Raw genomic sequence first — 21,527 nt, 5'->3', positions numbered from 1 at the left:
AATGTCGCCTTCACTGACTTCACCGAAAAACAAGACGACGTCCGATAGAATCTATTCAATGTCTCCTTTGCCTACTTCGTTGAAAGACCGCCCAATGTCGCCTCATCAGGCTTGGACGAAAAACAATCCGGCGTCCGACAGTGTTTCACAGTTTGCCAGAACTTTGTCGGCCGGTTTTACACTTGAGGTATGTGGACAAGGCTTGAAATCATGATTTCTTGTTCTCTGGCGAGACCTACAGTTTGTTGCTTCAAACATGTGTGCAACCTCTCTTCCTCCCAAACTCGCTTTGGCTGCTTTGGCAACCAACAATTCATCAAAGGGAATAGATATTCTTGGTTTGATTTCACTTTGTTTCGTCCTGTTTTGATGATTTTTACGTACACTATATTTTTGGTTCGATTGAGAGTCTGTTTGACGAAACATACGACGTGCATGCAAAGGAAACGGGAAACAAAGGGCCGAGGACGTTACATGCAAAGGAAACTCGGCCGGCCAACCCATATGTCCATATGTCTATTTTACTTGCCAGCCCATACTGCGTTGACGACGTTTCATCACCTGGTCGAGGACAGACGACAGAACCCACGGCGTACGGCGTGCATATGGCCTCGCTGCCGCTGGCTTCTCTTATGTGCCGTGTTGTTTTTGATCGGATCCGTGTAGGAGAATTACACCAATACGGAGCTATGGATGCCTCCATCTGGATTCCACAAAGAATTTATGCAATAAAAAGAAAAGACCGATTGGATTTTTTTAAGAGAAAAGGCCATAGCCCGACTTTATAAATAAAGCCACACGGCAGCGTCACAAACCCGAACAAGAACGAAACCAACAAGTGAAACATCGCAGAACAACGAACAGAAGTTACGGACCAGCAAACGAAAGTATGGGTACAGGCAACCTGCCATACACGGCGCGCAGGCCGGGAGGGAGAAGACTAGAACCAAGCTAAGATAACAACGACACCCTGATTAGACGCTGGGGTCCAGCCCGGAGATGTGGGATGCCGAAGCCCGGATTTTGGCGATGAGCAAGTCCATGGCATCCCGATCTTCACCTTAGTCAATGATCTCCACTGCTGCAATAGAATACATGATTTGAAAAGAACATCAGCCGGCTTAGATGGGAAGCTATGTTCGATAGTAAATTTGTTCCTAATAGTCCAAAGAGCCCAGCATAAGGCACCCAGGCCTACCCAGAACACCCTCTTGGTAACCCCAACCAAAACTTTGGCTAGGTTTCTAAGCTCAGAGAATGAGGAAGGGTTCCAAGAAACCTGAAGCCAAGATCTGACACAGCTCCAAACCAACTTAGCCAGCACGCAATGAAAAAAATGTGTTCCGAGTTTTCCAAGGCACCACATAAAAGACAAAACTCCGAGCCAAGCCCATTACGCTTTTTGATCTGGTCAGCCGCCGGGAGGCGGCCACGAAAGGCTTGCCAAAGGAAGATTTTAATCTTAGGAGGGACTTTGGATTTCCAGACACAAGAAAATCTGCTCGAAGGGGTACCACCGATAAGCCTAGAGTACAACGACTTAACCAAAAACCTGCTAGAGGCCGAATGAGGCCAAACCACAGTGTCAGAAGACTCCGAGAGCGCAGGGAAGAGGGCAGAGAGGCTTTGCCAGTCTTCCAACTCTTTAGGAGACAGGGAACGACGAAAAGCCAGATCCCAGTTATTAGCCGCCACCTTCGCGATGGAGATACCAGGTTTAGGGCAGTAAGAGAACAAAACCAAAAAACTAACAGCAAGGGGGGCATCCCCAGACCACCAGTCCAGCCAGTAGCGGACCGCGGTCCCCTTACCCACGATAAATTTAACATGTTCCAGGAAGGTAGGTCTGACTTTGACAAGGGACTTCCAGAATTGAGACCGTGACGAGCAGAGCCAAACAGCGGGCTAGAATGTGGGAAGTATTTAGCCTTGAGAATCAAAAACCAAAGGGTATCGGCCCCGCTAGTCATAATTTTCCACCACCACTTAATAAGCAAACACATGTCATCACCTGAGTATTAATAATGCCTAACCCCCCAAGGTTTTTAGGCTTACACATATATTGCCACTTGACCAGCCTGTATTTTCGTTTGTTATCCGCGGAGTTCCAATAAAAGGCTCCCCTATGTTTGTCAAAGCCAGCATGAATGCCAGCCGAGAGAAGGTAGAAGCCCATAAGAAACATAGGGAGAGAAGATAAGCAGGAGTTAATTAGAGCAACTTTCCCAGCATTGGTATTATATCTCCCCCTCCAAGGGAGCACCCTGTTTTCCACTTTAGCGACAACCGGAGCAAAGTCCTTAGAATGAAGCAAGACATGAGAGATTGGAAGGCCTAGATACTTAAAGGGGAAGGAACCCAAGGAGCAGTTAAGAAGCCTGGCCACCCGCAAGGCTTCTGCATCATCAACACCTATCACTAAGACTTCGCTTTTAGAGAAATTAATCTTAAGGCCCGATACAGCTTCGAAACAGAGCAGGATAAATTTAAGATTGGCAATACAAGTGTCGTCCAGCTCCACCAAGACAATTGTGTCATCAGCATATTGCAAATGGGAGACCCCCTCTGGGAGTAGATGGGAGACCACTGGAGTGATGTGACCACAATGGGCCGCCCTAGTTAGCATGCACGAAAAGGCATCGACCACAAAATTAAAAAGAACAGGGGAGGCAGGGTCCCCTTGGCGGAGGCCTCTACCATTGGTGAAGAAATTGCTAATGAAACCATTCACAGAAACGGCAGTATGGCCACCCGAGACCAACTGCATGACACGATGCACATAAGCTCCGTCAAAGCCTTTTGCAAGCAAGACCTGTCTGAGGAAAGACCAGCTAACCGAGTCATAGGCTTTCTCAAAATCTAACTTAAGAATAATTGCTTTAGATCTCCGAGAGTGGAGGTCGTGCACAATCTCGTGCAAAGATAAGATACCATCTAGAATGAAACGACCTTTGATGAAAGCAGATTGGAAGGGATTGATAACTCTATGTGCAACCGGCGACAAACGATTCACAAAACCCTTAGCCAGAAATTTGGCGAAGTTATTAATCAAAGCAATAGGACAGAATTGAGAGATTATTTCAGCACCCTTAACCTTGGGGATCAGGGAAATCACTGCGTAATTCAGGCGGGAGATATCGATAGTACCAAGACAGAAGCCCTGGATGACCTTACAAACCAGCTGTTTCAACTGAGGCCAGAATTTCCGAAAGAAAGGGATAGAGAAGCCGTCTGGCCCGGAAGCAGCATTAGGATTAGAGGAATTAACTACATCCCAAATTTCCTGATCAGAAAGGGGGATCATCAAGGAGGCATTTTCCTCGGGCGAAATTTTAAGGCCAATGTTCCAAAGGGAAGGGGAAATGGATAAGCCCGAATGAGGCTTAGCCCCCAACAGCGAAGAGAAGAAGTCCACCACATGAGCCATAATAGCAGACTGATCCGAAGAGCACACACCATTAATCATTAGGCTATTGATACCACATCGCCTTCTCCTATCGTTCGCGATCGCAAAGAAATAAGCCGTGGGGGAGTCACCTTTTAGAGTCCAATTGAGAGTGCCCCGCTGGCGCCAATAAACCTCAGCCTGGTGGTGCAACTGCATTAAAGCGGCGTCAAGGTTATATCTAACCGCCCAACCATCATCAGAAAGCCCAGTGGAGTCGGTCGCGAGATCAAGAGACGCAATCTGGGCCTCAAGGAATAGTTTGGTATGACGATCCTCCGCCGAACGGTTGCGAGACCATCCTCTAAGGAATTTACGCAGGTTGTAGGAGCACGAGTGCCAGTCATCCAGAGGCCCAAATGAGCGAGTGTTGGAGGAGAGAAGGAGGGATATCTTTGAAGCCACCATCTCGATAAAGCCATCAACAGACAGCTAAGAGGCGTCAAATTGAAATCTAGCCGGAGGTCTAAGGCAGATAGAACCATCATCAAGAATTAGGGGGTATGGTCAGACCCAACTATGCATTTGGCACCGAGGGAGGCCCTAGGAAACATGGAATCCCACCTGGGACAAATGAAGACTCTATCGAGCACAGATCTAATAGGGATAGCCTGATGATTGGACCAGGTATAACGAGCTCCACTCCGGGGAAGCTCACGAATAGCATTGACACTGATGAAGTAATTAAAGGCATTATCTAGAGGCCAGGAGAAGATATCGTTACTTTTATCAGAAGGACATCAGAGAAGATTAAAGTCTCCCCCAATAACCATCGGGAGATTGCAGGATTCTATCTTCACAGAAAGCTCATTAAGAAATAAAGGAGACAAAGAATGATCAGCCGGCCCATAAACGACGATAAACTCGCAGAGGATATTCATGGCTTTATGACAGAGTACAGAACTAGCCCAAAAAATCCCATGATCAAGCGCAACAAAATCAAAAATATCTTTATTGGAACCTATCAAGATCCCACCCGAGTGGCCCGAAGCAGGTAACGTGTGCCAATTAAATTTGTCCATGCCCACGATAACAGAGAGATCATTAGGGGAAAAAGATTCCTTAAAAGTTTCAACCAACCCCACGAAATCAATAGAGTTAGAGCGGACCAGATCTTTGAGTTGGTCGCGGCGCCCCCTAGCACCGAACCCTCTAATATTCCAGAATAAAGCCCTCATTTATAAGATAGATTCTTAATGCGGAGGCTCGACCTGCTAGGAGCCGCGCATGATTTAACTCGCTTATTCGTGCCCCTCCTGGACTGTGGGTTGGGGCTGGCCACTACCAGCTCCCGCCCCCGTCTCCGTACCCTGAGAATTACTAGAAGCCCCAGCTTGAGAGGCAATGGCCTATTTGGCTTTAGAAATAGCCGCCTGAGCCATCTCGTTAGCCCGAATGATAGCAAGAAGAGAACTAGGGGATCCAACAGAAGTATCAACCACCATTCCTACGTCCGACATAATATTTAAAAGATGATCATCCGAAAGAGAAGGTAAAACCAACCGAACCGGGGAAAACAGAAGTGGGTCCGGGGAGGTACCTGGGGGGGGGGGGAGATCCTTCGCCGCAGCCCGCTTCTCCGCCTGCTCCAAGATAGAGCCACCCGAATTAGCCACCCACCTGCCTTTGCAAGCCGTGGATGCAGGAGACCGAATAGCAGGCGACCGCGCAGCAGGAGAGGCCGGAGGAGGGCCCGAACGAGACATAGATCCTATATCCTTGTCGAGACGACGACACACCCCAGTCATGGATTGCTTCGAGCCCGACGAGTTCCTGCTCTTAGCTGAGAATTTGCGCACTGAGGATTTCTTCTTCCGGAGGGACTGGGATCCCACCGCATCGCGGACAGGGGAGGCAGGAAGATCCTCAATTCCCGAGCGAGTGGGGGAGAGCGGTCGGACCGGAAGGTTGGAGCAGGCACCAGACACAGGGGTAGCTGACAAAGGAGGGTGTTTCAGCGTATCATCACCAACAGCAGAGACTATCGGGGCAGCAGAAGGGTTCGCCACAGCCTCGCGGGGCGCAGTACCAGAGGGAGCTTGGGAGTGAAACAACTCATGTTCAGACTCAGCCAAACCATCCCACTCGGATTAGGTGAAGCAGAGGTTAGATCCATTGCTCTGATGATTACCACCCAAAGATCCATCTCCCTCCTTATCATGCTTCTCCGAAGGGTTAGAAGGGGGAGGGGGGAGGGGGAGCCTGAAACGCAGCCGTCCCCTCCACCCGCACCCTAAGTCTGATACCATTGGGGGAGGGGAAGATATCAATCGAACCATGCACACGCTCAGGACCCACACACCAAACCTTCATCCTTGCAGGGCCCACCTTGTTCAGGGAATCTTCATCCACCTCGATGGGCCTCCCAATCAATACCCCAAAAGCCATGAGAAAGGCAGATGAACGAAGACCAACAGGCAAGTCATCGATCAGAACCCAAACCTGGGAGAGAGGCCCAACTGCCGTACCATTGCAAGATGCCGCTTTGACAGAAACCACCAGTTGGTTGAGGGGCAAAGTGAAACTCGTACATGAAGCAATCATCCATAAACACTCTTTGGAGGGGAACACCACCAAAAACTCATAATCAAAAATCTGCACCACTTGCCAATCCCACCCAGCCACATCCCAGATGCGAAGACCATCAAGAAGAGTTTGGGGCGAGATCTTTTGATCCTTCACCATGACAATCGCAGCATTGGACAGGGCGGGCGCCATCTCCAGGATAGGCAGATCACTGTCGAAAGCGAAGAAGGCGCAACCGGGGAGGCCCGAGCCGAACTGAAGGACCGAGGGAGGCTTCTGCCTATTCATGCAGTTGACCGTGAGATGACCATCGGAGCGACAGATCAAGCAAAACGGAGGGTTGGAGCAACGCGGTTGGAAATGACCAGGCCTGTGGCAAGCGAAGCAAGTGAGTGCAGAGGGATTGCCTTGGGAAGCAGAGGAGGGGCAGGATTGCAGAAGCGACAAGGGGGGGGGGGAAGCAGCCCGTCCCCCATCCCCGAAGAGGGAGGCGCCCCAGAGGCCGGGCCGGGCGCCCGACGCGCCGGCCCAGCGAAAGACCGGGGCGGCGGACGAGCACCAGCCCTGACACCAGCCGGGCAAGGGGGGGATGCGACGGAGCAGACGAGCCACACCCCACGCCAGAGGCAGGCAGGGAGGCAGATGAAAAGGAAATCCCACCACCAGAGGCCGTCGCCGCCTCCCACGGGTCCAGCACTGGAGAGAGGGAGGGGCCAGATCCAGATCCCAGCGGACCAGATCTAGGCGCGCGCTCCCGCTCCGAGCACTGCAACCACTCCGGACCCGAAGCCCAGGCCGTGCGGTCACGAGCCACCTTCTCGTGCGCCACCTGCTCCGCCTCCAGCTTGGAGAGGAGCGAAGCCTCGAGCTCCAGATCCACCGCAGAAGCAGGGGAATCCTCCCGCCGGCGCTTGCTGCCCGAGACCGCCTCGCAGGAAGAGCCCCGCGATTTATCCATAGCAAGCACCGAAGCGAAAGGAAGAAGAAGAGGTGGAGGAGGGCTAGATCTGATGAGGCAACGAATGGGGAGACGGTGACGGCGCAGATCGAAAGAGGAAGCTGGAAACCCTAGCAAAGGGGGAGACGAGCCGTGGGGTATCCATATATAGCCCGACCGAGCCGTGCCAACCTGGGTCCGACGCGTAGGCTAGGCCGAAGGGGGCTGGGAAGCAGGGACCAGACCAAGGGGCCTAACTGGGCTGGAAGAGACAAGAGGGGGGAAATCATCCACTAAAGAGAGAGGGGATGTGAGAGTAGGCCCAGTGGGCAGCGCCGAAGCGAAAGGCCCAACAGGCCCAAGCGGGGGCTCAGCCCGCGACCCAATGGCCACCGAGGCGAAATCGAGATCTAGGGCACACGACGCCAGCGCCACCAGCGCCCCCGACGTCGCTGCCGCCGGCGATGAGGGAGCCGAGGAGAAAGCAGGAGAGAGAGATGGAGAGCCTCCGAGCTCCCCATCAGGAGCACCGCCCAGGATCCCAGGCCCAGGAGAAGCAGCAACAAACTTACCGGACTTGCACCGACGACGAGAAACCCGGATCCATACGGCAGCAGGCGGATCCGCATCCACCGACCGACCCCGGCCACCAGGAGCAAACTTGCGGGAGCGGGGAGCGACGAGGGGTTGCGCCACCCCCCCAGGGCGGGGTGAAGGGCAGCGAGGGGAGGAGGCAGCGACTGCGAATCCTTCTCATCGGACGCAAGGGCCCAGAAGCGAGATCCAAGCGTAGACAGCGGAGGAGGCAGCGGAGAGAGCACCACCGGCAAGCAGGAAGGGGATGGGAGGGAAAGAGCACCGGTGAGAGGGGAGGAGGGAGGCCGAACCACGGCCGGCGAGCGGGGGAGGTGAGCTGGGGGACTAGGGCGAGAAGGGGAGGAGGGGGGAAGGGGATCCATAGGCTCTGGGGAAGGGGAGCTACCGACTGGAAATTGAGCTAAATTGCATGGTAAATTCGCAAGACTACAAGTATCTCGCCCCCCGTCGAGTTCGCCGGAAGATCGCCCAATGCCGCCTTCACTGACTTCGCCTGAAAACAAGACGACGTCCAATAGAATCTGTTCAATGTCTCCTTTGCCTACTTTGTCGAAAGACCGCCCAATGTCGCCTCGTCAGGCTTGGATAGAAAACAATTCGGCATCCGACAGTGTTCCACAGTTTGCCGGAACTTTGTCGGCCGGTTTTACACTTGAGGTATGTGGACAAGCAGGCTTGAAATCATGATTTCTGGTTCTCTGGCGAGACCTACAGTTTGTTGCTTCAAACATGTATGCAACCTCTCTTCCTCCCCAACTCGCTTTGGCTGCTTTGGCAACCAGCAATTCATCTCTTTGGATGTATTTATTGGCACGAATTAACCTTGATGAGATAGCAATGTTTCTTACTAGAGAGACCCAGATCCATGCCAATCAACATATCCTCCAGGACAAAGATTAAATGTCCTGAATTATAGTGCTATGCATTAGAGATACATTCATGTGTATGACTGATAGTAACATTAGCAACTATTGTATGTTTTTTTAGGGAATCGAGAATTCTCCAAGAGTTACTTCTTACAGTTTATCCCTTTGGATTTAATATATAACTTAAATTTTTCCTAAGGGAAAGAAATGAGTTCAGATATAACTACTCATGACATGCATGTAACCTCCGTAGATGCTTTTTCGCATACAGGCATGCATGGTTGATCTACAGGCCTAATAATATATTGTACATTGGTGGACAGAACATGCAATACCTGACAGTGATGTTGATTGGTGACCAGAACAGAGTATTCCAGCATATCATCTTAATTCTGTATTTGGTTAGCACACACTACACTACCAAGTAGCCCAAAATTCCAATCTCATATCTGTATAGTTGGTGATCATGTAGATGCTTGTAGCTAACTAGGTATGCTAAGTGAGTACTCATGAGTGCTTGCAAGAGCGGATGAATTAGTGCAAATCTTTGATACATATAATTTTTGGAGGCACAACATTTACATCTTACTCATGTCCTAATTTAAAAGTAGTTTGTACTATTAATTTATTTCTTAGGTGCTTTATGAAGTTTTTGGTAGTTCACTGTATCATGAGCACATAGTATTTGACATGCGTTGTGGATCATCTCACCCCTAACTAGTGAACGAGTCAGAAGTATTTGAGGAAATTACCCCGAGTTGTTATTTGATAAATTAGTTCCCAATTCTCATTTTGTTTCAATCTAAATCCTGAGCCCTACACTTTGAGAACTCAACAGTACTATTTCATTGGTGACAAATTGAACTCAACAGTCCTGTCGAGAGAGTAATGCTCCTTTGCGAATCTAGCTTCCAGCAAGTAGCAATTTGAATTGATGCAAGCAAGTAGTAACCATGAAAAAGACGCTCCTAATTCTGTAGTATGTGTCGGAACCGGAAGAGAGACAATGCGTGCAGTTGTGGCCTCACCACAAAGAAGTTGTATTCTTTTTCTGAGAGCGTGTGTGTTATGTAGGCCAAGTCCTTATGTTTGGGGCAAGCCCAAATAGAGTAAAAAACAATTACAAATGAAATATAATTTTCAAAATCAAACATGTTAGTCATAAAAAATGGTTTAATTTTTTTAAATAATGTGCTCAAAAATTGCAAAAAAAGCATTTTAAAAAAATCGTGTTATTCTGAACAACAAAAAAAGAGTGAAAGACTATTCTGATGAACGATGTCAGGGAGGTTTCTTCACATTCACACTTCTTGCAGGGAAAAGGATACTGAGGGTTACTGTTGGGGATATAACTATTAGGTATGACCTGCCCAGGAGGGGCCGGGTTATACCTATGGCGACTCGTGGATATGAAGCCCAAGACAACATTTGAAGATGGATGTTCAGCTAAGGTGCCAAAGCCCAAAGGCGACTCAAGGCCCATAGAGATAAACCGCCATATGTATGTAACTTGTATTGTAAGGCAGGAATAGACAGAGACCGAGCCGGACACTGTCTATGAGCCGACCGGGACTCTGAGAGCCGTTGGGCGTCGACCTCTGTATATAAAGGGACGACCCGGCGGCGGTTCGGGGCAAGTAACATCAGATCAAGAACTAGGTCAAGCGGATTCGCTCCCTGGTAATCGAGACATAAGCAATCCCACTCAAAACTGGATCGTAGGCTTTTAACTTCACCGTAAGGGGCCGAACCAGTATAAACCCCGTGTCCTTTGTCCCGATTAACCCCTTTAAGCTTCCTAGTTGCGATGGCTCCACGACTAAGTCCTTTCACTAGGACATCTGACGTGACAATTCCATGATAGTTGGCGCCCACCATGGGGCCAGCGCATGGTGGATTTGAGTTCTTGAAGGGCAGCTTCGAAGGGCTCAACGGATACGATGTGGGCCGGATGACCAAGAGTCGTCGCGGCAAGCTCTACATCGATGATGCAGGCTGGGGCCCCGACTCCGGCTCAATTGAGTACGGGTACTGGGTCCCCTTCGACGGAATCCACGTCTTCATCGGCAAGATCGACGAGCCGGGCCCTGAGCCGGATATCTGCACCGACCTTGTCGAGACGGCTCAGCGTGCGAGACCCGCCCGGGCTCAGCCTGCCATGAAGCGTGCCTTCGTGGGATGCATCCATGGAGGGGAACTTTCTAAAGTATCTGTGTCTGCCGGTGAGATGGCCATCTACTCTGATGGTGAGTCATCCATAGGTGAGACGGATTCGTTGTATCAATTGCAAGAGGGCGGGCTTGGGGGCTGTTCTGATGGCAGTAGTATTTCGGACCTCCTTGACCCGCCGAGCAGAGTTGGGATCTTCATGGCTGGCACGCAACCCGTTCAAAACTCTACGGCTGCGGCAGCGATAACCTCCGGGTCAGCGGTAGCCGGGGCAGGAGGTCCCGTGCGCCCGCCGGCTTAGGTGATGATGGATCTCATGGATAAGATGACAGCTCTATTAACCGTCATGGTCAGCCCGGTGGATCAAGCTCAACATGATGCGGAAGTGGCGCAGTTAAAATAGGATATAGCGCAGGCTAAGGAAGACCTGGTGGTGGTAGAATTCATGATGAGTGCAGAGTGGGTGGCTCTGGACGCCCAGGCTCAGCGGATTCAGTCGCAGGCTTTCCAGCTCACGAGGGATCAGAATGCATCAAATGAGGTCATGAGGAGGAGGTACGAGAAGACTCAATCCCGTCTGCCTCCGGTTTACGATCCTCGAAACCTCTTCCGTACGCTCGGTACAGGGCCCACTAACCTGCCGGAGATAGATCAAGTTGCAATGCCCGGAGCTGGCATGCCAGTTCAGCCACGTATAATGGAACCTCTCCAGATGAATACAGCTCCACCTCGTTATGTACCAACACCACCGGGTCATTATTCTAACCCTTTGGAGAACATGATTATTGCGGCGACACGATTGGTGACTCTCCCGGTGAAAGGCGACTCTCCGACGGCGGTTGAAACACGGAGGGTCAGAGAGCTTTTGCAGACGGCTCTGGCACAACAAGAGGCATATTCTTATAGTCGAGACAGGATTCACTCGACCCCTCGCCCAAGCCGGAGCTCGAGTTATAGCAGGCACATGGATTCAGCAGCTGTTTCAAGCAATGCCCGGTGCCGTGACCAGCCGTGTGGGCATGACCCGCCGCGGGATGGAGCTTTTAACTTGGTTGATCAGGACATAATACGTCAAGAGGTTGGGCGGGCGGCTCAACAGGCGGCTGAGCAGGCGGCTCAGCGTGCGGCTTACCAGCCTTTTCTGGTTTACCCAATGACTTCTATTGAGGCAGGCATGACCACTAGGACAAGAGGTATCCCTTGTCTGGTGCCGGCTCTGCGTAATGAGCGTTTACCCAAGGATTTCAAGGGGCCTCAAAAGGTGCCTAATTATATGGCCGACTTACAACCTGGGGCATGGATTGAAAGCTATGAGATGGCCATGGAGCTACTGGAAGTCAGTGACGCTACAATGGCCAAGTACTTCACTATGATGTTGGATGGAATGACCCGCACCTGGTTAAAGGGGCTGCCACCTAATTCCATCGGCTCATGGGCAGAGTTAAAAACCCGGTTTATTCAGAACTTCAAAGATACATGCAAGCAGCCCATGTCAATTGTGGATCTGACTAATTGCAAGCAAGAGGAGGGTGAGTCCACGACCCATTGGGTGCGCCGGGTCAAGGCCATAGTACATTCGTCTGACAAGATGGATGCTGGCTCTGCAGTCTTAGTGTTGGAGAAAAATTGCCGTTTTACGCCTCTAAAGATGAAGCTGGGGCGGCTCAAACGCGATTGTAATGACATGGGCCAGCTGATGGCGGCTCTAGTCAAATACGCCGACTCTGATAGTACCAAGGATCCCGAGTCTGATGATGAGAAGACAGGGAAGGGAAAGAAGAACGACTCCGCCATGGGTCCTCAGCATAACCCGACAAATCAAGGAGGCAATAATAAACATAAGGCTGATGGTAGCTTGGAGTTTGTGGCTAACACCAATGCGCAGGGCAATAATCAACGATGTAAGGGGAGACCACCTCCTTGGTCCGGCGGATCAAGCCCCACGCTTGAGCAGTTGCTGAATGAGCCCTGTCCAAGGCACGGTACTCCACAGAAACCGGCCACTCACTTATGGAAGGACTGTACGATCATGAAGGCTTTCAATAATTCCAACATGTTCGACGGTAATCATGGGCCGGGCGGCGGCTCAGGTGGCGGCGGCTTTCATGGTCCGGACGGCGGTTCAAATTCCAATTGTCAAAGCTCTCAGGGTAATCAATGTGGTTATAATCAGCAATCTGGCCAGGGAGGTCAGCAGCATCAGCAAGGCGGATATCAGAGTAATCCAAAGTATCTAAATAGTGGACAATATCATGTGCTTACCAGTAGTTTGTGCAAACGGGACCATAAGCTTCATAAAAGGGTTGTGAACGTTGTTGAGCCGACAGTTCCTCGTTATTTGAGATGGTCTGAGCAGCCTATTCTATGGAGTAGGGAAGATCACCCTCCCCGGGTTGACAATCCGGGTCATTTGGCCTTGGTGGTGGCACCTCAGGTTGGTGGATATAAATTCACTAAGGTGCTCATGGATGGAGTAGTAGCATCAATATCCTCTATTATGAGACTTTTCGTCGCATGGGTTTAACTGATAAAAATCTCAAGACTTCCAACACTGCTTTTCATGGAGTGGTCACTGGTAAGTCGGCGTACCCAGTAGGTAAGATTGAGCTGGAGGTAGCCTTTTGAGATGAGCATGATTCTAGGGCTGAGAAGTTAACCTTTGAGGTGGTCAAAATCAAGAGCCTGTATCACGCCCTGTTTGGACGGCCGGCTTATGCAAAGTTCATGGCACGACCGTGTTATGTTTATTTGCAGCTCAAGATACCGGGTCATAAGGTCACCATCACAGTGCATGTGAGTCGGAAGATAGCCTTGGAATGTGAGGAAGGTGATGCTGCTTATGCTTAATCTGTTTGTGCAATGGAGGAGTTGAAGTTCTATAAGGACAATGTTGACCCGGCAGACATGACGTCTTTAAAGAAGCCTACCACAGAGCATGAGCCGGTAATGAAGTTTAAGTCGGCCGATGACACCAAGCTTGTTGACTTTGTTCAAGGTGACTCATCTAAGCTATTTAGTATCAGTGCTAATCTGGATCCCAAATAGGAAAGCGCGCTCGTCGAGTTCATTAGTGAGAACCGGGACATCTTTGAATGGAAACCTTCTGACATGCCGAGTGTACCGAGAGAACTCGCTGAGCACACTCTCAATATTGATCCAAAATTTAAGTCGGTCAAGCAATTTCTTCGGCGGTTCAATGAAGAGAGGCATAAGGCCATTGGTGAGGAGGTGGTCCGGCTCTTGGCGGCCGGGTTCATTATTGAAGTTTTTCATCCAGAGTGGTTGGCTAACCCAGTGCTTGTGCTTACGAAGAACGACACTTGGCGTATGTGTGTGGATTACACGGATTTAAACAAGGCTTGTCCGGCTGATCCTTTCACTCTCCCTCGTACTGATCAAATCATTGATGCTACGGCGGGTTGTGAGTGTTTGAGATTTTTGGATGCTTATTCTGGTTATCATCAGATCAAGATGGCAGTTAAGGACCAGGAGAAGACGACTTTTATTACTCCATTTGGAGCCTTCTACTATGTGTCTATGCCTTTTGGGCTTAAGAGTGCCCTGGCAACTTATCAGTGATGTGTGCAGAACTGTCTTCACAATCAGATTGGGTGCAATGTTCATGCTTATATGGACGACACTGTGGTAAAATCCAGAGAGAAGGAGACCTTAATAGATGATTTAAAGGAAAACTTTGATAATCTTTGGGTCTACAAGATGATGCTTAACCCGCCCAAGTGCTTTTTTGGTGTGCCTGCAGGCAAGCTTTTGGGTTTTCTGGTTTCTAACAGAGGCATTGAGGCTAATCCGGAGAAGATTAAGGCAATCACTTCTTTGGCTAAACCGACGTGTATCAATGATGTTCAGCGTTTGGCGGGTTGTATTGCCGCTTTAAGCCGGTTAGGTGAGAAGGCCATACCGCTGTATCAGATGATGAAGAAGACAAATGACTTTGTCTGGAGTGATGCCTCTAACGCTGCCTTTGAAGATTTGAAGAGACAGCTAGCTGAGCCGCCAGTTCTTGCTGCTCCCATTGATAAGGAGCCATTATTGTTATATGTGGCTGCTAACACACGTGCCATCAGTGTGTCCATTGTGGTGGAGCGCAAGGAGGCTGGCAAGGAGCATCCGGTTCAACGGCCGGTTTACTACATCAGTGAGGTGCTTATTGAGTCCAAGCAAAGGTATCCACATTGGCAGAAGCTCGTTTATGGGGTGTTCATGGCAAGCCAGAAGCTTAAGCAATATTTCCTGGGTCATCCCATCACTGTGGTCAGTTTTTCTCCTTTGGGAGATGTCATTCAAAACAGAGAAGCTACAGGACGAGTCACCAAGTGGGCCATTGAACTTGGGCCTCATGGTTTAAAGTATGTGCCACGCACTGCTATCAAGTCACAAGCATTGGTGGACTTCATCAACAATTGGAAAGAGCTGCAAATGCCTGAAGAGAAGCCGGATAACACATATTGGACTATTAACTTTGATGGGTCCAGGCAATTGGAGGGCTCGGGGGCTGGAGTTGTTTTAGCTTCCCCTCGAGGTGACAAATTTTGTTATGTACTAAGGTTGATGTTTCCCTGTACTAATAATGCAGCTGAGTATGAGGCCTTGCTCCATGGTTTTGGGATGGCTAAGGAGATGAGCTTAAGCTGGGTAAGGTGCTTTGGTGATTCAGACTTGGTGGCTCAGCAAGTGTTAGGCAAGTGGGATTCCAAGGATCCCCTCATGGCGGCTTATCGCCGTGAGGTTGATGCCATTGCTGGACACTTCAAGGGTTACCAAGTGGAGCACATTGATCACAGAAAGAATGATGCGACAGATGCTTTAAGCCGGTTGGGGTCTTAGCGTAAGCCGGTGCCACCTAATACTTTCTTAGATATTCTGCATAACCCTTTTGTCAAGTTGCCTATAGAGGAAGACTTGGTTGTTCCTTACCTGGAAGTGCAATTGGTAGCGGCTCTTCACGTCATCCCAGATTGGACAGTGCCATATTTGGCTTACATGATCCGGGGCGAGTTGCCTGAAGATGAAACTTTGGCGAGGCAGATAACCCGACGGTCTAAGTCAATGACCATTGCCAATGGCGAGTTGCATCACCGTAGTGTCACTGGGGCATTTCAACGTTGTGTTTCTCCTGAGGAAGGTCAAGAAATTCTTCGTGAGATTCATGAAGGAGATTGCGGCCATCATGCTGGTTCAAAGTCCCTTGTGGCCAAGTCTTTTCGTCATGGATTTTATTGGCTGACGGCTCACGCTGATGCAGAGGATCTGGTCAGTAAATGTGACGATCATCAGAAGTTCTCAAGACGTGCTCATGTGCCGGCTCAAGAGTTGAGGATGATTCCAATTACTTGGCCATTTGTAGTCTGGGGGCTCGACATGGTCGGGCCTTTCAAAAGGTTCAAAGACAAAAAGACCCACCTCTTGGTGGCGGTTGACAAATTCACAAAGTGGGTTGAGGCAAAGCCAGTTAGTAAGTGTGATGCAGCCACGACGGTTCAATTCATGAAAAAGGTGATCTTTTGTTTTGGCTTTCCGCACAGCATTATAACTGACAATGGTACGAATATGTACAAAGGCGCCATGGAGGAGTTTTGTCAACATGAGCATATCTGGCTTGATGTTTCATCAGTAGCTCACCCCCAATCCAATGGTCAAGCTGAAAGAGCCAATCAGGAAATCTTGAAAGGCATCAAGGCCTGGCTTTTGGTTCCTTTGCAACGAACGCTGAGTTGTTGGGTCGAGGAGTTACCTTCTGTGATATGGAGCATCAATACTACCCCCAACAGGTCTACGGGTTACACGCCTTTCTTCATGGTCTACGGAGCAGAGGCGGTTTTACCTAGTGACATCCGTCATGACTCGCCCTGTAACACCCCGGATGTAACTTTCCGTCTTTGTAACTTCAACTCTTGCCATTTTCGGCTATGTGATATGACATTCCCTCCGTGGTTGGGTTTTGTCTTTTGTTCTTGCATTTTATTCATGTCATGCATACCATATCATGTCATCACGTGCATCTCATTCGCATACGTGTTCGTCTCATGCATCCGAGCATTTTCCCCGTTGTCCGTTTCGCAATCTGACACTCCCACATGCACAGGCGCACCCCCTCTTGTCTCTTTTCGTGTGCGGGTGTTGAACGTTCTCGGAATGGACCGATCCTTGCCAAGTGGCCCTGGTATAGCACCGGTAGACCACCTGTCAAGTTTCGGGTCATTTGGAGCTCGTTTGGTACTCCAACAGTTATCCGCATATCCGCAAAGGCCTCTCGGTCGTTCGATCACGATCGTGTGGGCGAAAACTACACCCCATTTGGACACTCCTAGCTCCCTCTACCTATAAATATGCCTCCCCCTCCGAATTTCCGGACGAAACCCTAGCAGATTCGTCCCCGCCGCCACCGGACACGTCCGGCCGCAGCCGGACACGTCCGCCGCCGCCGCCCAGCGAACCGGGTCTCGCCACGTGGCGCCGCGCCGCCGCCCGCCGCCGCCGGCCCGCGAGCCCGCAGCGGGCCCGCAAGGCCCGTCTGCCTCCCCGCGCACCCGCCGCCGCGGCCCCGCTCTCCGCCCCGCCGCCGTCCGCCCCGCTGCCGGCCGCCGCCCGCCGCCGCGGCCCCGCTCTCCGCCCCACCGCCGTCCGCCCTGTCACCGGCCGCCGCCCTCCGCCGCGCCCTCCGTCGCGAGCTCCGGCCGGAGCCGCGCGCTCCGCCGCCCGCTCCGGCGCCCGTCGCCAGCCGCCCTCCTCGCCCCGGCGTCCTCCTCTGGCCGCCGCCCCGGCCGCCTCCGCTCCGGCTTCCCCCGACTCCGGCGAGCCTCGTCCGGCCAGATCCGATCTGGGAGAGACAAGGTTGACTTTCCCCGAGCCCCGAAATCGTCTAAGTCATTATCTGTGATATTTTTGTTGCATATTCATCGCATCACATCTTCGCATCCTTAGCTCCGTTTTGGGCGTGTAATATGTCAAATTGTTCGCCTCGAAGAGTACATCATTTCATTACATTGCATCATTTACATTTGAGGTCATCTGAATGCCCTAAATGCTGTTGGAAGAGGGCTTCATATTGTTAGTTTCAGAATCTTATCAGCACGAGCTCTTTTGTCATTTTTGCCATGATTGATGTGTGCATCCTATGGACTTGGTCTCTAAATGTGTTTTGAACTAGGTTATGTCTTCTTTATAGAGGTGCTTATCATGTATTTTTGTGATCAATGTGGTGACTAGCACAAGCATGCAAACTAGGCTTCATGTTAATGCTGATTTTAGTTCCTGTTCTGCTGTAATTTTGATGCCATGTAAACATGTTGCTACAGAGAGATCCATGCATAATTTGAGATACTTCAGTAAGGGTGTTTTGAAAACATGGTTTTGCTCTATCCATCCATGGTCCTGGTTGCAATTATGGAGTAGTCTAGCATTTCATTTTCGTGCTCTACTTTTGCTTGAAAATGTTTCCTGGCAGATTGTTTACATGTTATTCAATTTGGCCGATGTTGTTGTAGTTGGTCCGGATATGCTATGATGTTGTTTCTTGCCATGTATAGCTTCTATGACATGTCTTCTTGATGGATGTATGCTTAGTTTATCATGAAATGCTCTGTAGTGAGTGCATCGAGCTCGCGAAGGTGCCTTCATAATTATTTCAATGCCATGCTTTGTTTGCTGAAATCTGTTAATGAAACTTGCTATGTTTACGTGGGTGCCATCATATTTTCCGATCCTTTTTGGCTTATGGTCAGTAAGGGACTTTTGATCTATGCTTTGAGTAGATTCATGCCATGTCTTATTTTGCTATTATAAGTTCCTGTAGCATGTTGATAACCTACTCTGAACATTGCTTCGTGATGTTGTTTATGCCATGTCTAGCCTGATAATTTTTTGCACTTTCTCCATGCTTGTTTGAACCTGTTATGATGTGAATTAGCCGTAGATTAGTGTTCCTCTTTTGTAAAGCATCTCCTGTAGATCACTGCCATATGCTTTGTTTTCATGTTGGGGTGCTGTAGCATAGTTTCTTGTTGCATGCTAAGTAGCATCGCACTGTTAATCGCAGCTTTGTGCCTTGTCTTGCTTGCCATTTGCAAACCGTGCATCCGTTTCCGGTGATCTTTATATCGATTTCAACTGAAATCATCTCATCTTTCCAATGGCATACTTGGTTTGCCAAGTTGATGCCTTGTTCACCATCTTTTCTTCCGAAGCACGCATATGCATTGCATATCACATCTCGCATATCATGACTTGTATTGCATCATGTTGCTTGCGCATTGCACCGTGATTTATTGTGGTTCCTTGCTTGTGTTCTTGCTTTGGGTAGAGCCGGGAGACGAGTACGTGCACGAGGAACCTGTTGAGTACGCTAACGAGGATCCAGCCTTCGATAACTCTGAGAACCTTGCAGGCAAGATGATCATACCTTCGAAATCATTACTATCTTTGCTTGCTAGTACTCGCTCTTTCGCTATGCTAGCCCTACCATCCTTTGTTCACCATGCCTACCTATTGCCATGTTAAACCCCTAACCATCCTGTCCTAGCAAACCCTTTGTCTGGCTATGTCACCGCTTTTGCTCAGCCCCTCTTATAGCATTGTTAGCTGCAGGTGAAGATGAAGTTAGTTCCAGGTTGGAACGTGGTTATTTTGGGATATCACAATATCTCCTGTTTAAATTAATGCACCTTATATACTTGGTAAAGGGTGGAAGGCTCGGTCTTATGCCTGGTGACTTGTTCCACTCTTGCCGCCTTAGTTTCCGTCATACCGGTGTTATGTTCCTTGATTTTGCGTTCCTTACACGGTTGGGTGATTTATGGGACCCCCTTAACAGTTCGCTTTGAATAAAACTCCTCCAGCAAGGCCCAAACTTGGTTTTACCATTTGCCACCTAAGCCCTTTCCCTTGGGTTTTCGCGAGCCCAAGGGTCATCTTTATTTACCCCCCCGGGCCAGTGCTCGTTGTGAGTGTTGGTCCAAACTGTCGGCCGCCGGTGGCCACCAGGGGCAACTCTGGGCTGGCCTACCAGAAGTCTGGACAATCTGGTGTGCCCTGAGAACGAGATATGTGCAGCTCCTATCGGGATTTGTCGGCACAGCGGGTGGCTTTGCTGGTCTTGTTTTACCATTGTCGAAATGTTTTGCGAACCGGGATTCCGAGACTGATCGGGTCTTCCCGGGAGAAGGTCTATTCCTTCGTTGACCGTGAGAGCTTGTGATGGGCTGAGTTGGGACACCCCTGCAGGGTATATAATCTTTCGAAAGCCGTGCCCGCGGTTATGAGGTAGATGGGAATTTGTTAATGTCCGGTTGTAGATAACTTGACACTTGACCTCTTTAAAATGCATCAACCGAGTGTGTAGCCGTGATGGTCTCTTCTCGGCGGAGTCCGGGAAGTGAACACGGTTTGTGTTATGCTTGACCTAAGTAGTTTCAGGATCACTTCTTGATCGCTTCTAGCTTCTCGACCGACGCGTTGCTTCTCTTCTCGCTCTCACTGGCGTATGTTAGCCACCATATATGCTTAGTGCTTGCCGCAGCTCCACCATATTACCCCTTTTCCTACCTATGGGCTTAAATAGTCTTGATCTCGCGGGTGTGAGATTGCTGAGTCCTCGTGACTCACAGATTCTACCAAAACAGATGCAGGTGCCGAGGATACTGGCGCAGATGGCGCAACTGAGTTGAAGTGGGAATTTGATGAGGCCCTTGGTCGTTTCTATGTATCGTTTCCAGATGATCAGTAGAGGAGCCCAGTCGGGACGATCGGGGATCTAGCATTTGGGGTTGTCTTCTTTTCTTTTGAACTTGACTGTAGTCGGTCTATGAGTGTATTTGAATGATGTATGATCTTAATTTATGTATTGTGTGAAGTGGCGATTGTAAGCCAACTCTCTTTATCCCAGTCTTGTTCATTACATGGGATTGTGTGAAGATGACCCTTCTTGCGACAAAACTACTATGCGGTTATGCCTCTAAGTCGTGCTTCGACACGTGGGAGATATAGCCGCATCGTGGGTGTTACACGCCCCATGTGGCGGCTTACATTGATGCTGATAATGAACAGGCTCGTCAGGATGCACTTGGCCTATTAGATGAAAAGCGTGACTTGGCAGCAACCTGCTCGGCGATTTACCAACAGGACATGCACCGCTATCACAACTGCCGGGTTAAGTACAGAACCTTTCAGGAAGGTGATTTGGTGCTCTGGCTCATCCAGGATCAAACTGATGTGCACAAGTTATCCCCACCTTGGGAAGGGCCCTTTGTGGTCAGCAAGAACTTGAACAACGGGTCCTACTACCTTATTGATGTTCGAGAGCACAAAGATTCACGTAAGTCGGAGGAAGAGACTCGCCGACCGTGGAATATCGCTCATCTTCGGCCTAACTACACTTGAGCCACCGGCTCTCATGATGTACATATTTTGACGATGTATATATTATGATAAGTAATAAAGCAGGACCTCTGTCCTTTTCATCCTCAATGATCATATGTCTTCATCATCATCATTTAAAACGACCAATTGGGGGCTGATCATATTCAAATCTTGTCGGGGGGATGAACCCTGGGCAGGCAACAGAACCTGGATCCTTTTCAAAAACAATAGGGCTGGCGTCGCCCCTCAAGCCGGCACGTGCTTGGCTGGGTCGCTCGACCCGGCCAGGCCCCGCAACCCGGCCAAACTTTCTGACCCGGCCAGGCACATCGACTCGGCCTTGACAACCAGTACAAGACAGCTGAACCCGGCGCAACCAAGGCTTCCCCAACAAGCCAGATCCCTCGTGGCATGCTCCGCAACCCAGCCACAGGTCAGCTCCCGTCCCATCCAGGTCGTACGATTGGATGAGTCTTCAGCCACTGATGACCAGGGCAACAGTGCCCCGCCCATGCCTCTGGTCAGCCGGAGCGTGGCAATAGTGCCCCTCACCTACCCGCTAACCAGGGCTGGCGTGGCTACAGTGCCCCCGTCGTCACCGTTGACGATAGCA

This window comes from Triticum aestivum, chromosome 6B, assembly GCF_018294505.1.
Source record: "Triticum aestivum cultivar Chinese Spring chromosome 6B, IWGSC CS RefSeq v2.1, whole genome shotgun sequence".
Lineage (NCBI taxonomy): Eukaryota > Viridiplantae > Streptophyta > Magnoliopsida > Poales > Poaceae > Triticum > Triticum aestivum.
This window is presented reverse-complemented; position numbering follows the sequence as displayed.